A 12,190-nucleotide genomic window follows, 5' to 3' on the forward strand; every position below is an offset into this window, starting at 1 on the left:
ATATTAGAAGCTTCTTTTACCCAAAACTCTTTGTATGTGCAAACACACTTGACAATAAAGCTCTTTCTCTTTCTAATTGAACATTTTATTCAAACAAAAAAAGCAGTTAAACTCAAAAGCAGTTTTGTAAACATTCAATATCACAATAACAGGGTGAATCAGGGCAATCTGGCTAATTTGAAAGCAACATGGTACAGTATGTGTGTTGGAGCAGTGCTGGAACTAAACTCTCCAGAGTATGCGGCCCTCCAAGAACTGAGTTTGACTGTGCTTTATGTGACGGGTTTTATTTTTAGAATCTCGCGGTAATGTACTAAGGGCAGGACACACCTATTGGCGTCGGAACGTCGTTTTATTGTGCACACCTGTGCAGCTCATTACTGGGAGCGCGTAGATATTCAGCTTTTTAAAATGTGTCCGTGTGAGCATTGTGTGCGACTTCTCGAGTGCATGTTAAGCTTCCGTGGTCAGAGACCGTTCTTTTCACCTTAATCCTTTGTTTGCCTTCTCCTGGTGAGTTGTTTGCCTTTAGTTTCTTTCATTAGTTTTAAGTGATAGTCTAAAGCAGTGGTTCTCAATCCTGGTCCTGGAGGACCCCTGCTCTGCATATTTTGCATGTCTCTCTTATTTAACACACCTGATTGAGATCATCAGCTTGTTAGTTCAGTTCATGGATCTCTACTAATGAGCTGATGATCTCAATCAGGTGTGTTAAAGAAGGGAGACATGCAAAATGTGCAGAGCAGGGGTCCCCCAGGACCAGGATTGAGAACCACTGGTCTAAAGAATGCATTTATCATTAGGGGAGTGTGTGCGTGAAGTGACGAGCGCCGTTCGCAAAGTCTGCTCTAGTCTATGAAATTCACCTAGGAGGTAAGGAGTCTGTTTGTGGGTTTTAAAGAAGATTTCATTTTTAAAATCCCTCATCTGTCTTAAATTTATATTTTAGGTGCGGCCTGAAGGTGCTAGCTGTTGTTTCATATCCCGTATTTGTGGCTGTTCTTTAAATTTGTCTCATCTACCGCTGTCCTTGATGTTGCCGTCACCGTTTTGATCTGGATCTAGCGTCTATAGATATTTAATTCAATTGATCATTACGCTGCATTTTGAACTTACTTTTTATGTGATTCTTTCAGTTTGTTTCCTGTGAAAGTATCTTGGTCTGAGTGTGTATATCCACAGGTGAAGGATGAGCTGTAATATTGACGCTGAACTGAAGGGGAGTTTGTATTGATTTTTATTGGTTTGATTTTTCACTTGCTTTAATCATCTTTATACACTGATTTGCCGTGTGGAGTGTCCCCTATATTGCGGTCCCTTTGTGACTGTGGGTAATTAATTGGTAATTGTGATGAGACCATTTTAAGACTGTCTTTTTAATATTGAGGTGTGAATTAATAAATGTGTATCTTTTTGTACGTCACGTCTCTGTCTTGAATCAAAAACGAATCAACAGGGTCCTTCATATCGTTGTAACTTTTGTGTTAATCAACAAGTGTTTCCCGTATATTTTCCTGAGTAATAACCTAGGTGGCGTAGTCGGTTTTATTTTAATATCCTATAGCCAAGGGTTACATTTAAATGAGACTCATGATAACAGCTAGAATAAGATCATATTAATATAGAGCTGCTTGTGTTGGAGTTTCAGTGACCCAGATCACTCTAATTCACATCAAGAGAAACCGAAATTTTACTATAACATATGTAGTTTTAAATACATTTATTACCTATTAAACATTTAAACTGCATATATATATTTTTTTTTTATGCAATACAAATATATGTAGCTACAGCAAAAGTAAAGGCAGAGAAAAGTTAAGTTTTGTTTTGCTGAAAATCTTTGTGGTGTTTGCGTAAGAGTTGTGTCTTGAAGATATTGTGAGTTTATAGCAATAAGTAAAATAATGGCAATTTTACATTTTACTTACATACGAATATCCATAAATTTTAAATTATCAAGAGCAAAAATCAAAGAGGAATAATGCAGTCACAATAAAAAAGAACATATTATATAATAGAAGCAAAACCACATCAAGACTAAATTAACCCTATTTCTCACAAACTCCTTTTTTTCCGTGTGAGCATGGGATATCATTCCAGTTGTTCAGGACAGGATGTGAAGGAATCAGTTCAATACAGTCTTCTTTTCCACCGTGATCATTCGGCTCACCATTAAGCCAAAACCTGAATAACATATATCAGATTTTCTATTAATCAACAACAAAACTCAAAAGAGTTTAACAAAGTATAGTAGTACACTCACCCTTTATTCAGTGGTGAATTATCCACCCATTTCATGCTGCCCTCGTACTCTATGTCAGACAAACCAATCCACACTCTCTCCTTGACTAATGAAAATATGTGTCTCTGTGTGTGAATAAAAATAGAAATGAGTCTAATTCCTCTCATTCAGTAACAGACACTCACACAAACTCACCTGCTTCTCTTCATTCTTGATAATGACCAGATCAGCACCATGATCCTTACAGTACTTCTTGCTGTCAGACCAGCTCTTCAACTCATTGGACATGAAAAACCAACCTGAACCACACAGAAACATGAAATTTATAAAACTGTGTACATTAAAGATAAAAAAGCAGTGAAACAACAACAAAATCATGTGTGCACTGACGTAGTTTAGAAGCTTTTTTCCTCAGTTCCTCATGTAGAGAATTGACTCTGGTCTCCAGCTTCAGTTTCTTCTGAGTCAAAGAGCTGAAGTTGTTCTGCAGTTGGTGTTTTTCAATCATTAGATCAGTGTAATTGTCCTGTAAGCAGTTGATAGTTTGATTGAAGTCTTTAACGGTGTTCTTGTAACTCTTTATCAGGTCTCTCTCTGCTGTGATGGTGATGTGCTGCAGTATGATGAAGACCAGCAGAGGAACACAAATGAGCCCGAGACTCACTGCCATCAACACCAAACATCTACTTCCTCCTGACAAACACAACCAAAACACACAAATATCAATTAATTCCCTTCATATCATTAGAAACCAAGCTTTAAATTAGCCTTAAAAACAATCTATCTTTGTCTTTAGATAATGTTGTAGAGCTTTATATACATTTGCATGACTTGTATACTTGTATGTTGCTATATGGTAAAATAGCCAAACAAGAACATGTTGAAAAAGTAAATAAAAAATAATTAAATGTTAATACATTTAATATAAATAATAATAATAATAATAATAATAATAAAAACATTGATATATTGTTCTTGGAATAAATATTTTTAATTGTATGTAACCGTTCTCATTTCCTCAAACATTAGTGACATTATTAACAACACCATCTGTGACACTATTTTGGATTTAATGTAATTTTCAGCTTACTGTGTTTTAGATCTTTTTCTTCATCCTGGCCGTGACTCTGAGTTTGAGGTCCAGTTGTGTTCTCAATATCTCTGCGTTCAACATTTTCATAAATGTCCTCTAATTCCATTATTCACTGTGTCTTACAGTACGTCTTCACAGATGAGCTGTGATCTTTGCAATAATCACTAGTGTTTTTCAAGAGTGCTAAATACATGCAGGAAGTGGTTTCATTTCACACTGGCCTTTGACGTGAATAAAGTCCTTCACTCAAAATTAAAAACTCTCTGCAGAGCTGTACTACTATATTTGTGTATTGTTCATTCAACCACATGTTATCAACTTCAAAAGCCAACAAGAGGAGTCTGTGAACACTCAAATGGACTCAAACAGCCTTAAAAAGGCCAAACTTGTTGACCTTTATATTGATGATCCAGGAAACACAGCAGGAAGTGCTCTGGATCTGATGTTTGTCTTCCTCTCTGATCATTTCAGTCTGATAAACCTGCTCTCTGCTGCGTCCTGCTGGACTGGAGGAAATCTCTCCATAGAGCAACAAAGCAGATTCACAAGGAGGAAGTAAGAAATAAAACAAAAATGCTGTGATAATACTGTGAGCTGATCATTTTATTAAAACAGAAAGCAATTAAAATCAGAAGCAGTTTCATAACAGCTAGAATAAGATCATATTAAAGGAGCCACTTGGGATGAAGCAAAAAGACTGCCTAATTTGTCTTGCTTGTTAAAATGGACTGGGTTTATATGGTAATGATGGTTATTGACCAATTTAATCAAAGAGAAAACAATTCACCTCAAAAGCAGATTACAGACACTCAGAATCAGATTGAAATGGAGAATCAGTGATACTTTTAGATTCTTAATAATGATTCCACAAAACAAGTACAAACATGACAAGACTGATGGACCTTATTTCTCACAAATCCCTTTTTTCATCTCTGAGCATGATACATCATTCCAGTTCTCTAGGACAGAATCTGAAGGTCTCATTTCAATACAGTCGTCATTAACACGATATAGTTATTCGGCTCACCTACGACCCAAAACCTGAATAAAATGTTAAATAAATATAATATATAAAATTTAGCAACTAAATGATGATTGTCACAAGCAATTTATTTAAACAACACATGCTGTAGCAGAATAGTTCCCAGAATAAATTAAAGTAGTACAGAAGCAACGGTTAAAATTCAAGAAATGTATGAAAGACAAGATGGCAAGATTAAAAATAAGAATAAAAACCTTAAACCCACAGTAGTTTTCTTTGAGTGTTTTTGCACTTACCCTTGTTTCAGTGGGGAATTATCCACCCATTTCACGTTGCCTTCGTTCTCCATGCCAGACAAACCAATTTATTATTTATTTTTTGTAGCATGCCTCTTCTGCCTTTCAGATCAATTTAAATATTTACTAGGGGTTTAAATATAGTTTTGTAAATTAGGCCTCAAGAGAGTTCAACCGATATGAATAAATTGAATTAAATTACATTTTTAATTAAATAGTTTAGTACATCAACCAATTCACATAAGAACTTTGTCATGGCTCAGTTATTTGACAAAGTTAAGTGTTCTCTCATGTCATTTTTGTTGTAGCAAATAGGGAAAAACACAGCCTAAGTACAGAATATTTGGGCTTTTGAAACTATTTTGTCATGAACTCACCAAATATGTCTTAGTTTTTCAGGGTCTTCATTTAAGTAGATGCAGAGAGACTTGATGACAGGCTTCTCTGGTATGTACAGTGTAATCCTGTAGGGTGGGGACAAGATTAACTCAAACTTCAGCAGCGGCACAGCGTAAGAATCCTGAACATGTTGCTGTCTGTGTAGAATGTAACGGGTGAACTCTACTAGAACTTTTGAGTCCTGCCCATGTGTTAAATGTGCATGCATAATTTAAATATATGTGACCCTGGACCACAAAACCAGTCTTAAGTCGCTGGGGTATATTTGTAGCAACAGCCAAAAATACATTGTATGGGTCAAAATTATTGATTTTTCTTTTATGTCAAAAATCATTAGGAAATTAAGTAAAGATCATGTTCCATGAAGATTTTTTTGTAAAATTCCTACTGTAAACCTATCAAAATGTAATTTTTGATTAGTAATATGCATTGCTAAGAACTTAATTTGGAGAACTTTAAAGGTGATTTTCTCAGTATTTAGATTTTTTGCACCCTCAGATTCCAGATTTTCAAATAGATGTATCTCGGCCAAATATTGTCCTATCCTAACAAACCATACATCAATAGAAAGCGTATTTATTGAACTTTCATATGATGTATATATCTTAGTTTTGTAAAATTTAACCTTATGACTGGTTTTGTGGTCCAGGGTCACATATAGTAGTCAACATTTGAAGTGGATCAAAAAAGCTAATCAAAGTTGTCCTAAGACAAGAATGGATATTGTTTTGTTTCAGTACAACTTTAATGAGGTTTTGATCCACTTCAAATGTTGACTACTGTACACAAACATAACGACTGCCGCTTTCAAAACAATGGTTAGTTTATAATGCTTAAGTAATCTGTACCTACAACTCTCCTTTGCCACACACTTCCTGCACTGCCACATACATGTCACTAAAAGAGAAAGAAAAGAAAAGTTCAGTAATCAAGAATAGTTAGTTATACATTACTGTACGTGAGTGTTAAGAAAAACTACTTACCGTGTAATAAAGGTGAGGTTCACACCAGAAGAGCATGGGGACAGCTTTGTATTGCGATGCATTTCTTTTTTTTCCGCTGTGGGGAGAATTTTTTTTTTATAAAATTTTTATGCTATATTCCTTGAATAAAACCATGTATACTTATTCAATATTAAATGTAACTGCAATTTGTTAGGACTTTAAAATATATGGTAGACAGCAACATAGATTTTACTTTTTATCTCAAAAAAAAAAAAAAAAACCTCTATAAACGTTAGCTAGACTGAAAAAAAAGATGAGATGAGAAGGTCACATTGATTCAACAGTAACTTCTGGTGTTTCAGATATAACCGATAGGACAAGTTACATAAATGTACCTCGTGTATATCGTAAAAATGGCACAATAAGCTAGCTAGCTACATTAACTTACAAACAGAAAAAAAAAAAAAAATGGGTGCTGGGTGTTCGACTCTGCATTCACTTTTCCTCCCGTTCTCCCCTCCCATTGTTGGGGTAGACTTCATGTTTAATGTTGGTTATGTAGTTAATAGTTGGGCGTAGTTACCATTGAATTGTGACAGAAATGCACAAATTGTAGCGGATATATTAACATTAAGGTGAAACTCGTATCGACAAAGACAACGGTATTTAAATAAGCCTGCTTAAAAACATTACCACAGTGTATAATAACTTATTTTTAATCTATAATCCCACGTTACTAATTACAAACAGGTACATATCAATAAAGTACTTACCCTCAATATCAAGGAAGAAGAACGATTAGAACTTCAAACCGCCGGCGTTTACACAACTCCACTTCTTCCAATTGACTGTACCCATGTGTTTCCGTCGCAGTGCTGAGCATGCACAGCAAAGTCCCTTTAAGGCAAGTAATGTCACTTGGTGGCCATCTTTGAAACACCTTTCGGGCGTGCAAGTGCAGCTCCTATCTATTTGAATGGGGAAACATCAAATTCTCCAAAACTGTTCACCAAGCTTACGATTAAATTTCATATTTTAAATCACCAAATAAAACTGACAAGAACTGCCCCATAAATATGGTTCCTTGTGCTCAAATAGCGTTAAAAATGCTTATTGTTCAGGCTAGATCAACCAGTGCGCATGCGCAGTACTGAGCTCACGTCTTAAGCTGGGACACATGCCGCGTTCCAGGCAATCCGTTACCCGTGTTTTTCCAACAATCTTTTTTTTTTTTAATCTTATTCAGTTCCTCAATCCGCCATAAATCCCATAAAATTGCCATTAGCTCAGTAGCAATTTGAAATACGTAGACCAATTTTCGTCCCTAGTACCTCAGTCCCATTGAATAAACAAGTGCTGATCTAATTCATTTGATTATTTCTTAATTTAGTTACAAATAACAAGAATGATTCATTTAACAGAAGTAAACTCGTTATATTCTTATTAATCAGACATATTTGTATTTTGCAAATCAAGCAAGCGGCTAGTTGACTTTTTAAAATGTTGCTGTATAATGATGAACAGCTGGATTTACTACACAGCAAAATACGCAAGCAAAAAAATAAAATTTTATATAAAGTGAAATTTAATATTGTTCTTCTTACTGTGACTTTGAGCTTTTCCTTCATAATTGGAGTGTCTTTGAGGTCCATTTGTGTCCTCTAATTCCATTTTCTGTTCCTGCAGTATGTCTTCACAGTTGTCACGATGTAGGCAGGAACACACGAACAACGACGTAGTAAAAGACGAATATTTAATAAATCCAACGGAATACAAGCAGACACAGGAACAGCAGGGTAAGACATCCATATAACATTAAAGACCAACAAGAGTACAGGGGAAAACACACACCTTAAATACACAGACTGATTACACATCCAGGTGGAGACAATGAAGGAGGAACCAAACACACACTGAACTGCGGGGGAGAATGGGAGAAACCAACATGAATGTCCGGGGATGTGACAACAGTTGTCTTTAAAATGATGCCTGCTCTTGTTTTAATAGTGCTAAATCCACACAGGAAGTGATTTCATCTGACACTGGCGTTCCTGAAAAATATTGACTTTCAGTATGAAACTCCTCACACCCAAACTATTAATAGAAACCAGTTATTAAAACTTTATTAACAAATTAACAAATATTTTCCAGGTCCTACTGATTAGTACAGCCACTTTCAGCAGCAATAATTAGCAAAATATGCGAGTATCGTTCGGTTCAGAGGGATTGTTTACGTTCTGTGCTGCCAATATGAACACTCTAACATTAACTGATTGTGTCAACATTTTGAAGTTAAAAAAAATTCAAGTCACTTGCTTTATACAATCATTTTTACAAAAGCGGGCAATCACTTTCGTATGCGCCGTTTTATTTAGTTTCACTTTCCATATCGATCACGTTCAGCAAGTAGGGGAGGCGAGAAGAAGAGCCCTGTTGAAAAAAACAGCTAAAACCAGCCTAGGCTGGTTGGCTGGTATTGGCTGGTTTAAGCTGGAAGTAGTTGGTTTTAGCTGGTCTCCCAGCCTGGCCAGGCTGGTTTTAGCTGGTGGTTTTCCAGCCTGACCAGCTAAGACCAGCCTGACCAGCCTGGCCAGGCTGGAAAAATGGCCAAAACCCCTCTAAAACCAGCCTGCCGACCAGCTATGACCAGCTAAAACCAGCCAACCAGCCTAGGCTGGTTTTAGCTGTTTTTTTTCACCAGGGAGGGGCACACAACCTTGTGGCAGAATCATTTTTCTGCCTCATTCTTTTATCTGACACGAGCTGCTTCTAATTACTTAAATTGTGCATTCTTGGTTTCTTTTGTGCACTTCCATTCCCCTTTCCCGCTTTCTCTTCAGCATGGCTTGAATGCTGATTGTACCGGAAAAGGTTTGACGTTTTGCGCGCCATCTGTTGGCGCGCAAAACTTACAACAACCATAGAGACTAGACAAATTGTAGATTTTTGACCTGATTTTTTTAGCAGATGATATTTGTATTGTAAGTATATACGCTGTAGTAACTAAAATCCCTCCCACTAAACACTAAACTAAACTTAAACTTAACAATGCACAGCCCGATAACTAAAAAAAAGTAGTCTAAAAAGCAGTTTCACAGACACTTAATATCAGAATAATACCCAAGAGAAACAGAGGTTGTTGGTTTATTTTAGCAATAATAATGACAAGTTTACATTTTCACTTTCAATTGAATATCAGCTTCTGATTTTTTAAATTGCCAAACAAAATTAATAACATGAAAGTGCAGTAAACATAATGAAAAGGTACAAACAATTAAAATGTTTCAAAGATAGAATCCTCAATCAAAAACTCAAAAACGTATTCACAATAACATGATTCCAAAAAAAAAAAAAAAAAGAAAGTCAAAGCATAACAAGACAGGATGACCCTATTTCTCACAAACCGCTTTTTTTAAATCTGAGCATGGGAGATCATTCCAGGTGTTCAGTTTGGAAGAACAGTCTGTGCAAAGCTGCGTTTCAACACAGTCCTCAATTCCATATGCATCATTCGGTTCATGTGGGGAAAAAAACCTAAATAAAATGTGACATTTTCAGTTATTCAGAACCCCAAATCTTCAGGTATCCCAAAGTTTTCACTCATTAAAGTAACCAACTTGGATTGTGCACTTATAGCCGCAGCTCACACTGTCTTTAATTATTTATCAGATGAATTAGCAACATAAAAGTATATTGAAAGGAAAAATATTATCTCATGCTCCTACCCTTGTTTCAGTGGTGAATTATCCACCCATTTCAAACTGCCCTCATTCTCTATGTCAGACAAACCAATCCACGCTCTTTCCTTGACTAATGAAGATATGTGTCTCTGTGTGAATACAAACAGGAATAAGTGTGATTCCTCTCATTCAGTAACAGACACTCACACAAACTCACCTGCTTCTCTTCACTGTTGATAATGACCAGATCAGCACCATGATCCCTGCAGTACTTCCTGCTGTCAGACCAGTTCTTTGCCTCAGTGGACACGAACAAGTCACCTGGACTCCAAACATTGGCTAAAAGGAACACACTCTTTTTTTAAAGCATACACATACAATGTATATTTGCACAAAAAAAGGTAAGTGGCATACCGCACATCTGTGAGGCCCCGCAAACAATGAGATGGGGCCCCGCCACCAGTGATATTGTGCATGAAACAGTTACTATGCACCTGCTGCAACACAGCCTACTAAGTCCATCTCTCCATTTACATAACAGTAATGACTGTTGTGAATTGTCACTGCATTGATGCATTTGCTGTTATTATTGAATAATATTATAATGTAACCTAACATGCATAATTGATATTGATGTTTAGTCAGCCTGTCCATGCAGAAATAAATACTCAGTGTATGAACATTGAGGCAAAAGTATTGAAAAGTACTGACATCTGTTATAGGTCCCCAGTCTACATATTTAATTTAACAGTAAGCTCAATAAAATGTGTTTAGGCTAATAGGCTAGAACACATTTCATTTCAAACAATGGCCTACATACACACACACACACACACACACACACACACACACACACACACACACACACACACACACACACACACACACACACACACACACACACAGACAGACAGAGAGAGAATAATTTGTGCTTACCTCTTTTAGATTGTTCTTTCTTCAGTTCATCACTCAAAGACCTGACTCTGCTTTCTAACTCCGTTTTCTTCTGACTCAAATAGTCAAAATCTCTCTGTAACTGCTCGTTCTCAGCAGTGAGATCTTTGACTCTGGTCTCCAGTTCCAGGTCCTTCTGACTCAAAGAGTTGAAGCTGTTCTGCAGTTGGTGTTTTTCAGTCATTAGATCAGCGTAACTGTTCTGTAAGCTGTGCTGGAGTATGATGAACATCAGCAGAAGAACACAAAAGAGCCCAAAACTCATGGGGATCAACACCAAACATCTACTTCCTCCTGACAAACCCAACGAAAACAGCGATTAATGACAATGATCACTACATATTATCAGATTTAACATCTCAAATCAACCTTTACAGTTAATATACCTTGGTTGGTAGATAAATGATGCGCCTTTTTAAAGAGTATTCTATAGTTTCTTTTATATTCTCATCCCTTCAGACATTAGCGAAACTACAAGACCGTCTCTACTTTAAAATAAATGTTTTGCTTACTTTGCTTTTGAGCTTTTCCTTCATTCTGGTAGTGACTTTGAGGTCCTGATTCCATGATGTGCTCTTACTTACAGTAGAGTACAGTATGTGTGCACAGATGAGCTGAGATCTTTATAATGTGTACCGTGTTTTTAAATAGTGCAAACCCTACACAGGAAGTGGTTTCATTAGCTCAGACTCAGAAAAATCTAGACTTTCATTCTCATTCTAAAACTCTCTGTAGACTCATATTATGGTATAATAAAATATATATTGCATATTAAACCTAATAACTGCTGTCAAATCATCATGTTAGCAGCTACGACATCCAACAAGAAGAATCTGTGACCATCAAAATAGACTCAAACACCCCTAAAAGAGGTCGAACTAGGCCTCTGTACCAAAGACAATCGACTGGAACTGGAATTATTATGGGAATTAATAATGTTTGTAAACTGCACCACTGTGGCATTAAGAAACAGACAGGATGGTGTTAGAAAATACAGATTGTAAGATAACGATTTCCTGTTTACAGCTGTTAAACACAAATGGGTGACAACAGGATATTCATATATTTTCATTTGCTCAGTAGATGTCACTGTTCTGCTATTTTAACTAAAATGATGTAGCTAAAACATTGGAGCTTAGATCCTTCTTTATGGTTAGGAAACTCTAAATGAATATATTAATGGCATTTCTCAACCATTGTAATCATTAAATCTCATCTTCAAATAAAGTTTCTTTAGACTTAAAGGCCCGGGTTTCACAGACAGGGCTTAGACTAAGCCAGGATTAGGCCATAGATCAATTAGGACATTTAAGTCATTTTTATAAACATGCTTAGAAAAAAAAAAAAAAACATTACTGGTGTGCATCTTAAAACAAAAAAGGCACTGATATATTTTTCAAATCAGTCAGTGCAAGTTTATTTCAGTTGAAACAGCTCAGACTTACATTTTAGTCTAGGGCTAGGCTTAAACCCTGTCTGTGAAACCGGGGGAAAGAGTTGAAGATGCAGCTGATATTTTTAGTAGTTTGATCACTTTAACTGGCATGCAGTCTGAAACATAATCTGAGCATGAGAGATCATTTATCATGTCAATACAGTC

The sequence above is a fragment of the Garra rufa genome, chromosome 6 (assembly GCF_049309525.1).
Source record: "Garra rufa chromosome 6, GarRuf1.0, whole genome shotgun sequence".
NCBI lineage: Eukaryota > Metazoa > Chordata > Actinopteri > Cypriniformes > Cyprinidae > Garra > Garra rufa.